The sequence below is a fragment of the Drosophila erecta genome, unplaced genomic scaffold (genome assembly GCF_003286155.1).
Source record: "Drosophila erecta strain 14021-0224.00,06,07 unplaced genomic scaffold, DereRS2 tig00000021-arrow-pilon, whole genome shotgun sequence".
NCBI lineage: Eukaryota > Metazoa > Arthropoda > Insecta > Diptera > Drosophilidae > Drosophila > Drosophila erecta.
Window position 1 is genome coordinate 25,605,735 of NW_020825198.1, and position 18,179 is coordinate 25,623,913.

Sequence of the window (18,179 nt, forward strand, 5' to 3'; positions counted from 1 at the left end):
AGAAGCCCCTCTCCTTATTTGCGAAGAACTCGGACAGCCACTTTTCACAAGCCTCTTTTGAGTTCAACTTTACACCACCAAGGGCATTCGCCATGGACAGGAACAGGTGGTAATCACTTGGCGCTATGTCCGGGCTATATGGTGGATGCGATAAAACCTCCCATCCGAGCTCCCTTAGCTTCTGCCGAGTCATCAACGAAGTGTGTGGTCTGGCGTTGTCCTGGTGGAACACTACACCCTTCCTGTTGGCCAATTCTGGACGCTTCTGGTCGATCGCCTGCTTCAAGCGGTCCAGTTGTTCACAGTAGATGGTAGAATTAAGCGTCTGGCCATATGGGAGCAGCTCATAGTGGATGATTCCCTTCCAATCCCACCAAACACACAGCAAAACCTTCCTGGCCGTCAATCCCGGCTTGGCCACTGTTTGGGACGATTCACCGGCCTTCGTTCACCACGACCGTTTTCGCTTGATATTGTCGTATGTGATCCATTTTTCGTCGCCAGTCACCATCCGCTTCAAGAATGGGTCGAGTTCGTTCCGTTTCAGCAGCATATCGCAGGCGTTGATTCGGTCCAGAAGGTTTTTTTGCGTCAAATCATGCGGCACCCAAACATCAAGCTTTTTTTTGTATCCAGCCTTCTGCAGATGGTTTAAAATGGTTTGGTGACTAACTCCCATCTCCTGGGCGATGTCACGAGATGCCACATGCCGGTCTAACTCGATGTATTCCATGATTTGATCGGTATTTGTCGTCACAGGTCTTCAGCCGGCTGGCTTATCCATGGTGTCGTTTTCACCGGCTCTGAATCGTCGAAACCATTCCTCCGCGGTTCGAAGTGATAGAGTACCATCCCCCAAAACACCATTAATCTCACGGCACGTTTCTCTGGCGGATTTGCCTTTAACGAAGGAAAACTTTAAAATAGCGCGAATTTCGGCGTTAGTGAACTCCATGTTTACACGTCTATAACTGTTGAACGCAATGCAACTAATCATGCATAGCGTCGTTTTGTAGGTTATGTCAAGACCTTTCAAATTATGTATAGTATTGCCAGATACGAGCTCTGTAGCGCTTTGTACATAGCCGCGAAATTCAAAAGACAAAAAGGCGGAAGGGAGATATTTGCCAAACTAATGTATCATTTTTTACATTTATCTAAATAAAACAAAAATAGGATTAGACTGAGATATTAACTATTCTTCCGGATCTGGAAAATGCACTTGTGTGTAATAGTAGTAATTAGATAAGGAAGCATACAAAACTGCATTAGGACGCATTTTGTGGTAAATCCGAGGTGCCGCATTTGCAAAGACGTTTGCGTGATCAAAGTGGTTCCAAAGACCCCAGGACAGCAGGACGCAGCTCCATATGCCTAAAGTCTACAACGCCTCTCAAACAATTTTAACTCGCCCAGCATTCCAAGATCCCCTGCAAGTTATGGAGAATAACATTCTCTCCGCACTCAATCAGTTAATTGAGACCAATTTGGAACATTGCTTTAGGCGTCTCAATTTATTAAAATTATTTTTATTAAATCTCGATCTTCAAGCAGGCCAATCAGATGGAGACACATTTAGGAGAACCATTCCAACAATTCATCCTGTGGAAGAAATGCTGTCAGTATGTCCTCAGAGCTCTGAAGGCAACCTTACAAGGATGGCTTGAACGGCTTGGAATTAAAGTTTATGGGATCGCGTTTATCAGTAATCATTTTATTTATCAGGGGGAAGCCATGACAAACAAAACGATCTCATGTGCAAGAATGCACCACAATTTGCTTAGAACCATAAATTGGGAAAATTTGTGTTCAGCTTTGCGAAAGCAACTCAAAGATGACAGAGACGATGGTGACATATAGGAGATAATAAGGCAAAGGGAACAAGGGAGCAATCAAACTGTTGACGACTTCTTTAACGACCATGAAAAACAGCAGTTGGTGCGGATCTTAAGGGACAACTTGAGACCACAAATTTGCCAAGAGATCATAATTGTCGACACCTGTGTTCCATAACTGCGAGAACTATGGCGAAGGCTTCTTCAACCTTTTTGGAAGATGTGAAGCGTTGTCATGGTTATGTGAAACGGAAACAGAAATAGAATAGGATTTAACGGGTCATCTTTAAGGAGATACCTCCGGTGAGGAAGGTATCGGAGCGTTGGTCCTAATCTGCGGGATTTCCATCGCTATTAGGACTGTTTCTCCGATCGACGCGTATTTTGCTATGTGGCTTGATAAATACTTACAAGCCAAATTGTGCTTGATGTTTGTCAAAAAACCGGCAAGGTATGCTGCAACACAAACCAAAGGCTTTGTGTGATTAACAGCAGCAAACAGTCCTACCACTTCCACAATATCCAGCCTAGTTTCCCCTGCAAGCGAATGAGAAATCTTGCGTGTTACCGAAGAGAATCAGCCTAACTCTATCGATTTCCACATGGATAGGGTAATATTAGAGTCTGATGAAGATGAATACGTGTGGTCATCTTCAGATTAAGTTGATTTAAACAAGGCAACAAGAAAAAGGTCTCGCAGCACTCAGCGAATTCAATGCTTTCGTAAAAGCTCGGCTACTAAATAAACATATAGAAGCAATAACCGCTTTAGGAGATAGTTAGAAGGATCCGCGGCCATTTCAATAAACTCATTGACTTAGTGGCGGCTTCCTCAAAGAAAGCATGCCATTTCAAAAAATAGCCTCGAAAGTGAGCTCCGCATACGACAACAGATAAGAAATTGTCGGAAAAGTTGGACTACCAGAAGGCTACGACCAAAGGATGGAAGATATAGACATGAACATTGTGCACACACAGAAGCAGGATCTGTACGACTTTTGGCACGATCGACTTTTGGTGTCAATTTTATTTGTGGCCGAATTTGGTAAAGGTATTAGAAATAGACTTAAAAGCAATTTCACATGACTTGACCGAAAATTAAAAAAAAAAAAACAGTTATGCAATGTGGTTAATTTGTTTCCGTCGTTTGCTCTTAAAGGATTAGGCAATACCAACTTAATAGTCCATTCAATAGATATAGGATTAGCTAAACCAAGTAAATAAAGGCATTACCCGGTGTCACCTTCATTGGAAAAACTGACGTGTGCGGAAAAAGACCGAATAATTGAGGAATCTCTTAGTTCGTGGTCATTAATCTTAAAAAAAGGGTTTTTTCTTTAAGGTTTTGTTCTAATTCAAGCTTACTGGTAAGTGTTTGTCTGCGGGCTTCTGCTTCTTCCAGGAAAGCTTGTACACTGCTCATACACGGAACGGGGTCTTCCGAAATTCCTCCAAAAGAACGGGGTCTGGAGTTTATAGTTGAGTATTAGTTGTTGTCTAAGCTGATGCTGCGTTCGATATGCCCAAGTAGGATCTGCTGTTGGCATTCATCTCCGGTAACATAAAGGGCTAGTATGTAGTCAATCCGTCTCACAAAAGTGTATAGTGTGCTCGGATCACCGTTGAATTTCTCCACAGTGCCTATCTGGTAGGCAACCTGACAGAGGTGGTACATTTGTCATTTTGCTGATGTTCTTGTTGTTTTTTGAAAACAAGTTTATTTATTTATTTGTTATTATTGTTGTTTTGTTTTATTTATTTAGTCTTCGGTCTGTCTTTATGAATAATAGTTTGTATCTTATTTATCTTACTCAATATTGTTTAGTTTAGTTTTTCACTTATTTATTTATTTCTTAATGTAGTTTTTCATTTTCACAAGGGTTGCACTATAGCCTTTTCGTGATGTTTTAAGGTAACCAATTGGATTTACAAACCAAATTGAGGTTTGTTGTCGACATTGCGTGATACTATAACGACCGACTGCGCCAATTACGTTTTTATTTACTTTTTAGTCTATTAAATGGACCGTTGTAGTAACTAAGACCAACGCTGTAACCAAAGTTTTGTCAAATAAAGGAAATTATTGTTCAGTGTTCAGCCTAAGACTAAAAAACAAATGCAAGTGACATTAAAGAGAAGCCTAAGTGTTTTAGGAATATTGTATTTTGGGAGAGCATTGCTCTTGGATACTTAAGTTCGGGAGAAGCTTCTTAGAGAGCAGGCTGCTTATGTCAGGCTTTAGGATTTGTTTACAAGAACGGCTAAGTGCCGTTGCCAAAGAATTGTTTATTAAGACGCATACTGCGTAGATGGCATACAGTATGGGAATCAATAAAGTGCTTTATGTTTTTAGTTCTTTGAAATTATTAAATTAGACGATTTGGGTGGCGCAAATACGTCACTATATAGGTATATGTATGTAAATTCAAAATAATATTCACAGCGATGAGATAGCATAGCCAAGGATTAAAAAGTTTTTAAAGGTAAGTTTTTCGGAACACAGTTCACTTTTGAGTTTTTATTCTTATATATTCGTACCACAACCAGTTGAATATTCTTTTTATATTTTATTTTATTTCGTTTAATATGAGTATAAATGTTCACATTAGTAACAATAACAATAAAATTAAAAATTCCCCCTTGGCTTGAACAATTACAATAGCCCTCAGAGCGTAGTCGTGAATAGTAAGTAGTATATGTATGTATGTATGTGTAAAAGCAACAATTTAAAAACGAACAAGCAATACATGATTTTGTGACATTTTCCAAAATTACAATTTTTATCGGTTTGTTTGTGTGTCTGCGAAAAACTGTTATAATACTTAAACGAATCCTTAAATATATTTTACTGTTGCACAGCTCGATATGAGAATCTTTAGTTCTACCACAATTGGAAAAACCCGTTAGTTATGCGAAAAAACAGCTATAAACAGCATAATTTCCTACGCCCATATCATATGGTCCCTATCGTACATCGTATCGTAGGATAATGGATTACGCATATGAATTCTATTATGTTGTTAACATAAATCGTTTGTGTGTAATCTAACATAGTGTTTGATATTGAGATGTTTTCTATTTGTATGGAACAGTTAAAAGCTTTTATTATGTTGTCTCCCTCTATTATTATATCTCTATTTATGCAATTTTGGTTAAGTATGGTTTTTGGTAAGTTCCAAGTTAATATTATATTAGGTTCGACATAATTGATTTCAAATTCTTTATGAGTTTTTACATATCTGCATTCTGTATTAAATTGGTTAAGTATGCCCGTTAAGCATTTGTTTATTATTAAAGTTTTTGAAGATGCCAAATAAGTTTGATTATTTTGAACATAAAATTTATTTTGTACATTTTCTATTAAAATGTTTTGATTACTATCTGGATATGGAATTATTGTTATATTTAGTTTCATAAATTTTCTTTTTCTTTTTATATTTTGATTTATAGTGGGTTATTTTCCTGCCTCTGTTTTTCTCTTCATAATGTTTTTCGTCAATCTGTGTAATTTCTCCTGTCTTTTTATATGGGTTTGTGGTCTTTGATTTTACTAATGGTGCTTGTCTATATCTGGTGTCTACTTCATAACTATGTCTATTTTCATTTAATTTATTCATTTTATTAATTTTATCTTGCTGGGTGTCATGTGCAGGTGTTCCTGCATATATAAAAATATCTGCTGGTGTTTTACCTGTTGTATTATGTTTAATTTTATGGTTATAAACATAGAGTAGGGTTTCAAATTTTGTTATTTTATTCTCTGGGTCGAACTCAGTGCTTATAATTCTTAACTTTTCGTTGACAGTTTTATGAAATCTCTCAATGTCAGAAATTCCATTTTTACTTGTTGTGACGTTAATGTGAACATTTTCGGACTTTAGCCATAAATGTAATGCAGCACACATAAATGCTGAGTCTTTATCGGCTTTTATTTCGGACGGTTTTCCCATTTCATTAAAAATCCCTAGCCAATCCCTAGAGCTGACTTCAATTAAGGCGGCATATTTGGAATAAACGTCAATACATGACAGGAATGTTTTATTATCGATTAAATAAAAATCGATAACATATTTTTCTCTAGGATTGAAAATTTCTGGCGTTAACTCAATTTAATTTAGTGTCTCTATGTTCTGTTTTGCACATGTTACATACTTCACATTCGTTGATAATGTTCTGTATTAACTTTTGATAGTCTGGGTAGTAATATTTTTCTTTAAAAATTTTGGTTTGTTTTTCTATACCTGGATGTAAGAGTTCTCTGTGGGTTTTTATTATTACTTCTTTAAATTCTGAATATGTTTCAATATCTATTAATTTACTGGTTGCTCTCATAACTTTAGTTATGTTGTTCGGACTGACTAGAAATTGTCAAGGCGTTTTGAAATGTAAGGAAATCTATTTCATTATGAAAATAAATTACGCTATTATTTGTACACAAATATTCTTTTATTAATTCTTTTGCATATGCGCTTGTCATTTCGTTATAATGGATTTTTAGTTTTGTTTTATGAAAATATTTTCTTATTTCTGTATTGTTATTGTCGTCTTTGACAAATTCTATTTGTCTATTATAGTAGTTTATTAGTCTTTCCGTAAAGGAAATGTAATTTTGGTTATCTTCATGGCTACTATGTATGGTAGCAGCTGAAGTGGGAGATTCGCCGTAGAAGTTTTCTATTTTTACACGTGAAAGTGCGTCGGCGACATGGTTTTCTTTTCCTGGTACATATTTTATATGGTAATCAAACTCATTTAGTTTGATTTTCCATCTTTGGAGTTTCATGTTTGGTTCCTTGATATTATCGAGCCAAACTAAAGGTTGATGATCACTAAGGATCTGAAATTTACGACCAAAAAGATAGGACCTGAAGTATTTAGTGGCCCAGACAATAGCTAAAAGTTCTTTTTCTATTGCTGAATAATTAAGTTCATGTTCATTGAGAGTGCGGCTAGCGTAACAAACGGGTTTACGATCCTGTGATAAATCAGCACCTAGAGCGGCATTGCTTGCATCTGTGGTTAATGAGAATGTTTTTTCGAAAAATTTTAATTAAAAATTTTAATTTTTCGAAGGCTGATATATACTCGGTATCTTTAGAATTTATAACGGACCCTTTTTTTAGTTTTTGTGTTAGGGATAAAGTTAGGGATAAATTTACGGTAGAAACCGCAAAGTCCTAAAAATGATTTTATTTCTTTATTAGTTTTAGGTAATGGGAATTTCTGTATGGCTTCTATTTTATTTGGGTTGGGCTTTATGCCTTCAGTAGTTACAATGTGTCCTAAGAACTCTGTTTCTCTTTTCATAAATTCACATTTGTCAAGTTGTAACTTTAGATTAGCTTCTTGTAATTTAGCAAATCTTTACGTAGAGATAACAAGTGTTCTTCCAATGAAGTGGAAAAAACTATTATATCGTCCATGTAAACTAAACAATCTTTGTAAATTAGGTCTTCTAATAGATTGTTAATACAAAGTTGAAATGTTGCAGGTGCGTTCTTCAGTCCAAACGGCATTCGAGTGTACTTGTAATGTCCATTTTTTGTGGAAAAAGCTGTTTTTTTGAATCGAGCTTTCATCCATTTGGATCTGATGAAAACCTTTTGCTAAATCTATGGTAGTGAAATATTGAGACCTACCTAGCTTATCTAGTATTTCATCCATGACAGGAAATGGGTATTTATCATCAATAGTAATTTCGTTTAGTTTGCGATAGTCGATTACTAACCTGAACTTTGTTTTACCAGATGCATCGCTTTTTTTCGGTATTATCCAGATAGGAGAACAGTAGGGTGAGTTCGAGTTTCAAACAATGCCTTGTTGAATCATTTCTTTGATTTGTACCTCGACTTCTTTGTCGTAGGCCTGGGGGTATTTGTAAGGTTTCCTATAGATTGGGTCTTCATGTTTAGTTTTGATGACATGCTTTACAGTACTTGTGAAGGTCAAATTTTCACCTTCTCTGTATTGTATGTCCCTAAATTCTTGAAGAATTTTAGTAAGGGCCTTTGACTCTTCTTTATTTAGATGGTTAAGCCTGAATTCATTTGATTTCCTTATCTCGTTTCCTATTGCATAATTTGTGGCTTCATCATCAGTGGATAATGATGGCTGTAAAACATTCAAATAGTCGGGGTTGTCTTCTAGGCTACCTTCTCGTTCTGGTAGGTAGTCCATTAAGAAACTGTTGTTGTTTAAAACTACACTTGCCAAAGTTTATTTGGGCGTTGGCGTCTTCTAGGAACCCTGTACCTAATATCACATCGTAATTTTCGGAAAAATTATGAATATAAAAAACTTGTTTAGTAGGGCAAAGCTTACTTGGTTTTAGAATTATGATTTTCTTTAGGTTTATTGTACCGTTAATGGTGTGTGTTTGTAAATTAGTAGTTTTAACTGGGAAATTAAAAATGTTTGCTCTTATGATGTTTATTGTACCCCCAGTGTCTATAACACATCGGAGCGGTATATTGTTTAAAACAATATTTATGAAGGAATTGTGTCTTCTTCTTCGTCCGAGGCATGTAGATGAAAATTTTCGGACGTATCCATTTTTGAATGGCCGCTGGTACTAGGTCTTTGCCTTTTTGTTGCCGGATTCGGAGCGGATGAAGAAACTGGATTTTGTTGATAGTTGTTGGAATAATTTAAAGGATTTTGTGTCTGTGCTTGGTTGAGTTTTTGCTTAAATTCTTGGAATAGGTATTCAAAAGGCTGGTCATGGCTGTTATTGTTTTTGTTCATATATTGATTTTTATTTTGGCTAATTGATGTTTGATTTCTATTTTGATTATTTTTGATTTTTATTTTGGGTATTTTGAGTATTTTGGGATTTTGGGTGATCGGACCATGTACTGTCATAACAACCCTCCTGCTGTACAATTTGCTTTAATTTACTGACTGTTGTTATTTCAAATCTGGCTAATTGCATGTAGAGTCTATCTGTGAGTTTTTTAATAATTACACTTTTTACTGTATTGTTCATTGCGTTTGTATAAATGTGATTATGTAGACCATTATTTTCTAAAGCTAGCTGATTTGTTATTACAAAGCATTTTGCTTCAAGCTATTCTATGAACTTACGAACTGATCCATTGAATTGGGTGTTATATAGTCGTCTCAAAAGCTCTTCAAATGGTGTCTGGGTCTTGATCTCGGCGATTAGGGCTTCCTTCAATTCCGGCCAAGTATTAGCTGCACTGAGCTGGGATACTCTTTGGGCGTCGCCTCCAATTTGCATTTCGATTGCACTGAAGAGGACGTGTAACTGACGGACGTCAGTTGATGGATATAGTTGAAGTATGAACTCTATTCTTCTTATGAACGAGCTCAGTTCCAGTGTCGTACCGGTAAATGTTGGTACCTGTCGAATCTGACCAAGAGCCTGGTTCAGATGATTCTCGGAGAGTAGTTGCACTTGTTGTTGTGGTAGTGCCATTGTTGTTTCACTTGTTTTTGTTGTTGTTGATTTTATTTTATTCTTCACTCCTCGTAGCGGTCACGCTTTTTGTTTTGCGGGCTACACACTGTCTTTTGTTGATATGCAAAACCTGGGGCTTCAGTTACCCTTTAGTGGTCTTGTCTTTGCAGCACTTATGTAATAATTTTTTTTTTCTTCTAGTAGCGGTCACACTATTATAGTGGGCTACCAAGTTGAAGCGGTTTTAATTATTAAGCACTGTATGACTGGCGGATAGTTACTTCTTGTAGCACTGATTAGCCACAAAGTTGAAGTTAAATCACACACGAAGGTTCTTTGTTGGTCACTATAAGGTTAGGACCACCGACTGCGCCAATAACGAGTTCGCGGTTGCGAGTTTTGAAAAAAATATAAGTTTTTATTTCAAGATAATAATACAACTTTGAATCGGAGTCAATTCACGTCTTAATGGTATAGCGAATGAATTAGAACTAAATCTGGAGTGTGAGTTGGACGCTTAGCAAACCCTTGGTCGACTTTGTTTATATGAGCTTGAAGGCTCTCCTCTTTATTCAAATGGGTTGCGCTCTTTAAGAGAGTTGCGCATGGAAAATTACCAGGACTTGTGCTGCGTAAGCTATTTGGTTGCTTAGTGGGAATAACTAATTTCGGCATCGGCGGATGTTTATGTCTATGAATCAATTGTTTATGTTAACGCGGCCGAATTTGTTATTGTCGCCAAGAGCTTGGGATCTGACTTATGTGTTGGGGTAAATGGATTGGGTGGGTGTGATCAAGTGGTACATATGTACTGTGTGTGTGTGGTGTGTGTGTGTGACAAAGTGTTATACTATGGTACATATGCTACTATATATATCTATAATACTAGTTAACTAGAAGGCCTAGCCTTCTATCTCAGGGATGATATTCTTTTTCTAGTGCCACAATGACTGTGGTCTTCCTAAATAGGGTCTAAAAGCCTGATCTAAGCCCTAAGCTATTTACCGCTCAAGTCATTCGGGATTTGTGTCAAAATTTTTCCTCGGCCTGACGCTGGCACGTGTGTCCAGAGTCATGATTCTCCTTCAATAGTTGATGCGGGACGCACAACCTCCAGGACAATACATCATCGTCTTCTGCTCTATGTGGAATCTTGCATTCTGTTTTAGAGGTGGTCTTTTTCGTTCTCCGAAGTGTCTCTGCTTCTTCTGCCACTGTCCTCTGATGTTTAATTGTTTTTCTCAGATCCGTTTACGGTTCGACTGGAGTGCTAGATCATTTTTGCACCATTTTCAGTCCTGTTTAACTATTCCGTAGTTTGTTAGGTTTACATCCTTCCGAAATCGGGGCAAGTCAACACTGGGTGTCTAAACATGTGTTTAGACATGATAAGTAGACAATTTATAAATATGTTCTATTTAAGGGCTGCAATAAACATGTCACGGGACAGCATAAGTGGCAACTACAGATAAGTACGGTTGCAGTGGTCTATTGCCGAAGTGTCAAGAGATATGATCACGCGGGAGGTGACTAGCGCGGTCATAGGCTTCAAACATAGATTTGAGATAAACCTCAGCTGCATTGACCAACGCAGACTGCAGCGTCTTACAAGCGCTGCATTATATAATTAGATGATAAGAACCTATGTAAGAATGAATAAAAGGCGATGCCCTCGCAGTAGCGAGTCAGTTAGATTCAAACACCCGAATTGAACTCATTACGCATGTACGCATTAGTTTATAGTGTGAACATTTTGGTCCTTCGAGCCGGATTTGACTCTGCAGTTTCCCCCTATATGGTAAGGGATTCAGAGAAAGGCCAGCTCCTTTAAGCATTGCTAAGTTAATCTTGCAGCTAAAGGTAGCAAAAATAATTGACTCTTTTTTCCCCCTACCAAAGGTAAGGAACAGAGTATAAATATAAAAAGCAAAAAGATACAAAAGAATCTTTTATGTTTTTAAATAAAACAAGCACCTTATCGTCTATAGCTAAAGGTTGCTTTGTGTACCATTATAAATTGTGGTAAGGCGTGTTGAGGCCATACATCAGCAATTGTGAATTTTACATTTTGGTCCTTCGAGAAATTCTATTGTTTTCCCCCACCAGTGCTAAGAAACACAGAAGAAAAAAAAACCAGCGCTTCAAAGTAAAAAGATCAAGGTTATTCGAGTGATTCTGTTGTTTCCCCCACCAGTGGTAAGAAACACACCATAAATGACCACGCCTTAAAGTACTAGGACTATAAGGTGAAACATTGTGTTCTTGCTTTTCCTTGGCTGATCAATCAGCTGTGAGTCGAGGCACAGCTAGGTCAACTGGGCGACCAATCAAAAAATCCTCCAACGAATCACGCCAAAGAATACAAGCAGAAAGCACAAAAAAGTCACACTGATTGTTTTCCCAAGATGTTGTCGGAAAGATCTGTGAAATTGATGCAAGACCAAGGAGAGCTGCAGAACAAAATACTGCAAGCAATCAAAGAAAAGGCATCTATACCAGCAATAGAAGCATTGGTAGTTCGATTTACTACTAACAACAATGCGCTGGTAAAATTGGGAGTTGGCGATCATCAATATTTTAATGATAAAATATTTATTAAAACTATGGATGCTGTCAAGGCCTACAAGGAGTCGCAATTAAAGTTAGAAACACTTGAAGAAATAAATAAACCAAGTGGATCAAAATTATCTGATACCGCATCAGCTCGGAGCTCCAGTCCAGTTGATAATCTGGTTCAACTGGTGGATAGAAGAGCGGACAGGGTGAGGCAACAGATGAGCCTAATCTACGAAACCCTGGATAGTTCAAGTGAGATTGAACTAGTAAAGCAGCTGGCAATGATGAAAAGTCATTGGTCCAACGTGACGGACACACTGAAACTGCTTGAAAACAAGTATGACAGAACTGTCTTTGATCAAGATGAGGCAGACATTCTGCAATCTGAAGTTGCCGCACTAGAGATGGTACTTCAAATGAAGTTGGAACTGTTCAAAAGTTCCAACTGCGACGTGCCAGAACTCCCAAAAGTGGACCTTCCAACGTTCAATGGAAATGCGAAGGAATGGCCAACATTTTTCGATCTGTTCTCTGAACTAATAGACAGCAGGAAAGATCTCAGCAACACAAGGAAGCTGGGATATTTAAGAGCCTGCTTAAAAGGAGAAGCTCAAATGGTGGTTAGCCATTTGATAACGGGATCAGCAGCTAGCTATGCAGCAGCGTGGGAGCTTATCTGCAAACGCTATGAGAATAGCAGAAAAATATTCTCCCAACACATCAACAAATTAATGGAATTGGAGTGCTTGCTGCCCCATGATGAGAAAAATTTAGGGAAGTTTTTGGATACTGCGACCGAGAGCATATTCATCATAAAGCAAAAAGGAAAAATAGGAAGCTCTGCTGACGTAATTTTAACAGAAATTCTGCTGCGGAAATTTTCGCCAGAAGCCTTGCTGCTGTATGAACAGCATGTAAAAAAGGCAAGAGCTATACAGTCCTTACAAGATGTACTGGAGTTTATTGAGCAACAATACAACTCAGTAAATGCCATTACCAAAAATACCGCTCAGCTTGCTACAAGAAAAGTGCAAGTTAGATCGTGTGCCTTTTGCTCTAAGGATGGCCACGATATGATAAAGTGTCCCAAATTCAGAGCACAATCAATCGAAAAAAGAAAAGAATTCGTTCAAAAGAACAACATGTGCTTTAGATGCTTTGGAAAGCATAATGCTATCGACTGCAGAAAGGAAATTACATGCAATCGATGCTCCAAAAGACACAACAGCCTTCTGCATGAAGACACAAAACGCAGTATCAACAGCAATAGCCTTAAGCAAGGCCAAGACACACTATTGGCTACAGCTGTTGTTTTAGTGAAAAACAAAGCTGGAGGTTACAACGAGTTGAGGGCGCTTATTGACGGTGGATCCCAGAAGACGCTGATTTCAGAGAAAGCAGCACAAATATTAAGGATTCCCAGAGTAAGGAGTACTATAGAGGTCGAAGGTATCTCCCTGACTACTCAATTATCAAAAAATAGTGTCCACCTGACGATCAAACCAAAAATTCCAAGCAGCTTCAAAGCATCAACGGAAGCATTGGTTTTACCAACACTCCATAGAGCCCTTCCCAGCAAAAAGTTTGATATTGATATCAACAAAGAGTGGAAGGGCTACAGGCTAGCAGATCCACGATTCAACGAGCCAAGCAGAATTGACATAGTGATAGGTGTGGATCTATTTCCCCTGATTATGATGGAGAAAATAAAAACCGTGAATGGAATCTTGGGACAAAAAACCAAATTTGGATGGATTGTGTCCGGAAATATAACTCGAGCAGCAAAGCAAAAAATTATAAGTGCCACTACATCAATAAATCTAAAGGACCTGAAACGCTTTTGGGAATTGGATAGATGGAAGCTGATTCAACGCATCAGAGGTGATTTTTGGAAGAAATGGAAAGAGGAGTATCTGGTGTCATTGCAAAAGCGAACCAAATGGCGCCAAGAAAAGCCAAATCTGAAGGAGGCACAGCTGGTTCTTATAAAACATGAGAACACTCACCCTGCAAGATGGCCAATGAGAAGAATCATTAGTACGACTAAAGGACAAGATGATAAAGTCCGGGTAGTCACGGTTAAAACAAGCGATGGGGAAGTAAAAAGATCGCTAAACAACATCTGTCAACTTCCTGTTCGCGAAGCAAAACCAGCTGGAGCTGGAACGCATAAATGATAGACGACTACTGGCCGTACATTTTTCCCCCCCGGAGAATGTCTAAACATGTGTTTAGACATGATAAGTAGACAATCTATAAATATGTTCTATTTAAGGGCTGCAATAAACATGTCACGGGACAGCATAAGTGGCAACTACAGATAAGTACGGTTGCAGTGGTCTATTGCCGAAGTGTCAAGAGATATGATCACGCGGGAGGTGACTAGCGCGGTCATAGGCTTCAAACATAGATTTGAGATAAACCTCAGCTGCATTGACCAACGCAGACTGCAGCGTCTTACAAGCGCTGCATTATATAATTAGATGATAAGAACCTATGTAAGAATGAATAAAAGGCGATGCCCTCGCAGTAGCGAGTCAGTTAGATTCAAACACCCGAATTGAACTCATTAAGTGTACGCATTAGTTTATAGTGTGAACACTGGGTCTGTAAGCTGTCTTGATTATCATTTAAATTTATTTTTACTCTTTTCTCTTTACATTACTTTCAAACTAGATGGTATTATTTCTATTTGGTCCAAAACAACCCAAAATAGAGGTAATCATGGTTTTCGTGTGCTTGGCTACAATTTGATGTTCCAACCATAACACGAAATTCTGCGAGCTCTGCTTCCAGGTTTTTTTTTCACGTCCCCTTCCTCGTCGTCTTGCTGCACCGATTTCGAGTCCGTTGCATCTGACTTCGGCCAAAATTCGAAAGTAGGTTCCATCCCAACACCAACTCATCCACTACCATTTGGAGTATCAGGCGGCTCAAGGAGAGTCGTCTGTTGCCGAATTCGACTTCTACCTCACTGATCCGCCTGCACCTATCATCTACCGTCATGTCCTTTTTATCGTTCTCCGAGCAGCCAGCTTTTCCGCCAGTTATTAGCTCACGAAGCTTGTCGTTGATCCGATGTCGATTTTCACCTTGTATGTGTTTCCACCAATCGGCACCGTTGCGGACAACTGCTGCTCCTCTTCGATAATTTACCAAGTAGTTTGGAGAGGCAGCACCTTACGACCTACTCTGTGGTGATTTCTGTTGGCAGTTTCAATCCTCCTTATCAAGCTCTGTATTCTTTTTGTATACGTTTCAATTTCTGATTGCTTCGCATTGAAAGCGACCTACAACATACATCTTCCAAGCTAACAACTCATGCTTTCCTTTTCTATATTTTAAGGATTATTGTCCGTAACGGGCAATACACGACAACACAAGAAGTTTGGTTCTTGCCCACAATGGAGTCCCTACATTTTATTGGCCATTGGGAGACGCTCCCTTTAAAGACGTTCCCATCAAAAAGCATCTCATGTACGAGGAGCTCCTGACACGCCACACAGGAGTCAAAGGTATCCTCAATTTGCGTTCGATCGCGCACTAAAAATTATAACTATTACTAGAATTACTATTGAAAGCTTATTATTGTAAATATTTTAGTTATTTTAATAATATTCCAAAAAATTTATAGTAAAAGACGGCCCATGGCCCATGACGGCGGGCAAAGTTTATCGATTGTCCGTGTGACAATACCATAAACCATAATCCTATGTCACGTTCCTCCACACCAGTTCCTCCATACAGATAAAAACAGTACATAGATGCACACATATATAAACATTATAAACATATATAGACAAATATATATAACAAACTTACATGTAAAGCAAAACCTAACACAGAAGATCAAACATTTATAGGTAATCAAACTATCAGCCGGATGCTCAAATTTGGGGACTGCACTTTGGGGACTTTGGGGAATCTATGGCACATTATAAAAACCTCAAAACCGAGATGTGATCATACAAGAAATTTGACTGAGAAGTTGAGTTTTGATTAAAGAATCCCATGTTAAAATGTCAAAAATACATCAAAGGGTTCTTAAGCGGCTTAAGGCGCTGGCTTTATCTGCTCTTTATCATGACCATATGCATAATTTCCCGCATTAACGTCACCTTAGAAGACGAGGATTGATTATTTCTAGATGGAATATTGGTAATAATATCTTACCATTTCTTTCCAATTATCTCGAAATTACTTTGTAAAAAATTATTCTTCCTGATTCTGACTTATATCGACTAGCATGGGGTTAACCTGCTATATTCTCGAAACACTGCATGCAAGCCTTTGAGGCCTATTCTCTGGTTGATTCGAATTTTGCTAAAGCCTTCGACAAGGTTTGTCGTCACGTCTGTATTATTATTTATGGATTACATCAAATGTGGTAACTGGACCAGCATGGAGCAACTTCTAAACTTTCTCAATGTCATTATCGTTACTTTTCATTATTTTTGTCATTGTTATTTGTTCGTGCATACAATTTCCTAATTAACTTCTGTAGGCGACGATCTCAATTTTAATAATTAATAACAATTAGCTCTATTAGTGACGGTTTCATTCTTCTCGCTGATTTCGACAGAATTAGCAATTTGTGCACTAAGAATAATCTGTTATTAAATATAAATAAATGTCATGTGGTTGCATAAGGCAAATTCTTGTCAAAAACTTCTTGATACTCCACAAATAGGGAACCCCTGTTTTTTTAGAATTTGATTTTGGACCTTGCAGTCCTTTCTGATAGAATTCCAGTTTTCCAGTTACTTGAATTGTATTCTCCCAAAGGGGTATGCAATGTTTGAATCGTTAGGTAAAATACAATGAAGTTTGGGGATTCGTCCTCGGCATACGTCCGTTCTAGGGTGGTTTGCTTCCATTGCTTGAAGCTCATCTACCATTGTGTATATCAATGGTCTTGATTTATGAAATTTGCAGAACAGTCCCTACATTTCTCTAATCCCCGTTCATCATATCTCGTCCATACCTGTTATGGTATTATCCTCTTAGAGAATCGGCGTTCGATAACTGGGCTGCTCTATGCAAATGATGTTTTAAACCGAAACATTTGTAACGAACTGTTTTTCTTTGTTCTGCTCGCTACAAGTTGCAACGGCTAGCTCAGAGAGTTTGCTTGTTTGACCAAATTTATGATTTGTGTGATTGCCCGACCAAGGAGAAGACAGGGTTTCAGATTAACGTCAGCTTTATTCAAGGTATACTTTATAGGGACTCCGATGGTCCTCGCCGTCTGCTGCGCGTCGTCGATCCGTCGTCGTCCTGCGTCGTCTTCGAAAACGGATTCCGTGCCGGCTCAACCGGTCTAAGGATATTATGGTGGCCGCAAGATGTGACGACCGTTAGGTCGAAACAGAGCTGTTCCCAGAACAACCTTTGCAAACACCCGGAAACGCTAGGACCGCTGCCGCAATACACCAACCACTGACTCCACAATACCTTTAAACCAAGCCCTGTCTTCTCCGCCTTCACTATCCTCACTCATAGTGATTGTCCTTGGATGTCCACTTCTGACACACACGGACTGATCTCGCACCGACTGGTTCCTTGTTGTGTCTTACGCGTTCTCTCTCCGGTTTGTTGCCGACAGGTGCGCGTTTTCACTGACGGGTTTCTTGTTCACTGCCCCGCTTCTTGTTGACTGTCTGTCCGCGTTCGGACTGCGTGACTCGCGCCCGTACTCTGCCCGACTATCCTTTGGCACGTATGACTTACGAGTGTTTAGCTGATTGGCCTCGAGCTGCGCTTGCGTCATCCTTTATAAGCCGTTATGGGCGTTCCCGTTATATTGCTTTTTGCGCATTGCCCGCTCGGGTCCAAGGTCCACAAATGTCCCATTAGTTCACGGTGTGTCTTCTTTGTGCTTGTCTAAAGTTCACATCGTTACCGTTCGACCCTAAGCTTAAGTTTAACAAGATAAAATGCTATAGTCAAGTTTCCCGACTATCAGATACCCGTTATTAAGTGAAAGTGCGAAACAGAAATTTCAAAATTTTCTGAAATATCGGTTAAAATTGGGAAAGAAAATAATAAAATGAAATTATTTTGGCAAATCTATAGATATATAAAAGAGTGAAAAAATATCACAGTTTTCAAAAGTGTGGGCGTGGCAGTTTGTGGGCGGCTCGTGGGCGTTGGAGTGGGCATGGCAAAAAGTTTTTTGGCAGATCTATAGAAATTTACAAGATATATTCAAAAATGAAAAAACATCACAACATTTTTCAAAAGTGTGGCCGTGACGGTTTTGTGCGGTGGAAATAAACTTGCGCTGCGTCTAAGTCTCTGGAAGCTGCATGCTTAATCTCAACATTCTAGCTTTTGTAGTTCCTGAGATCGAGGCGTGCATGCGGACT

At 38.6% G+C, this 18,179-nt stretch overlaps 1 protein-coding gene across 1 annotated transcript in view; it reads right to left on the reverse strand.

Annotated features, from left to right (window-relative positions):
* The window catches only part of LOC26526255 (unconventional myosin-VIIa), a 713,556-nt gene that overhangs the window by 170,188 nt on the left and 525,189 nt on the right, over nucleotides 1-18,179 (reverse strand). The gene's annotated exons all lie outside the window — the stretch shown is intronic.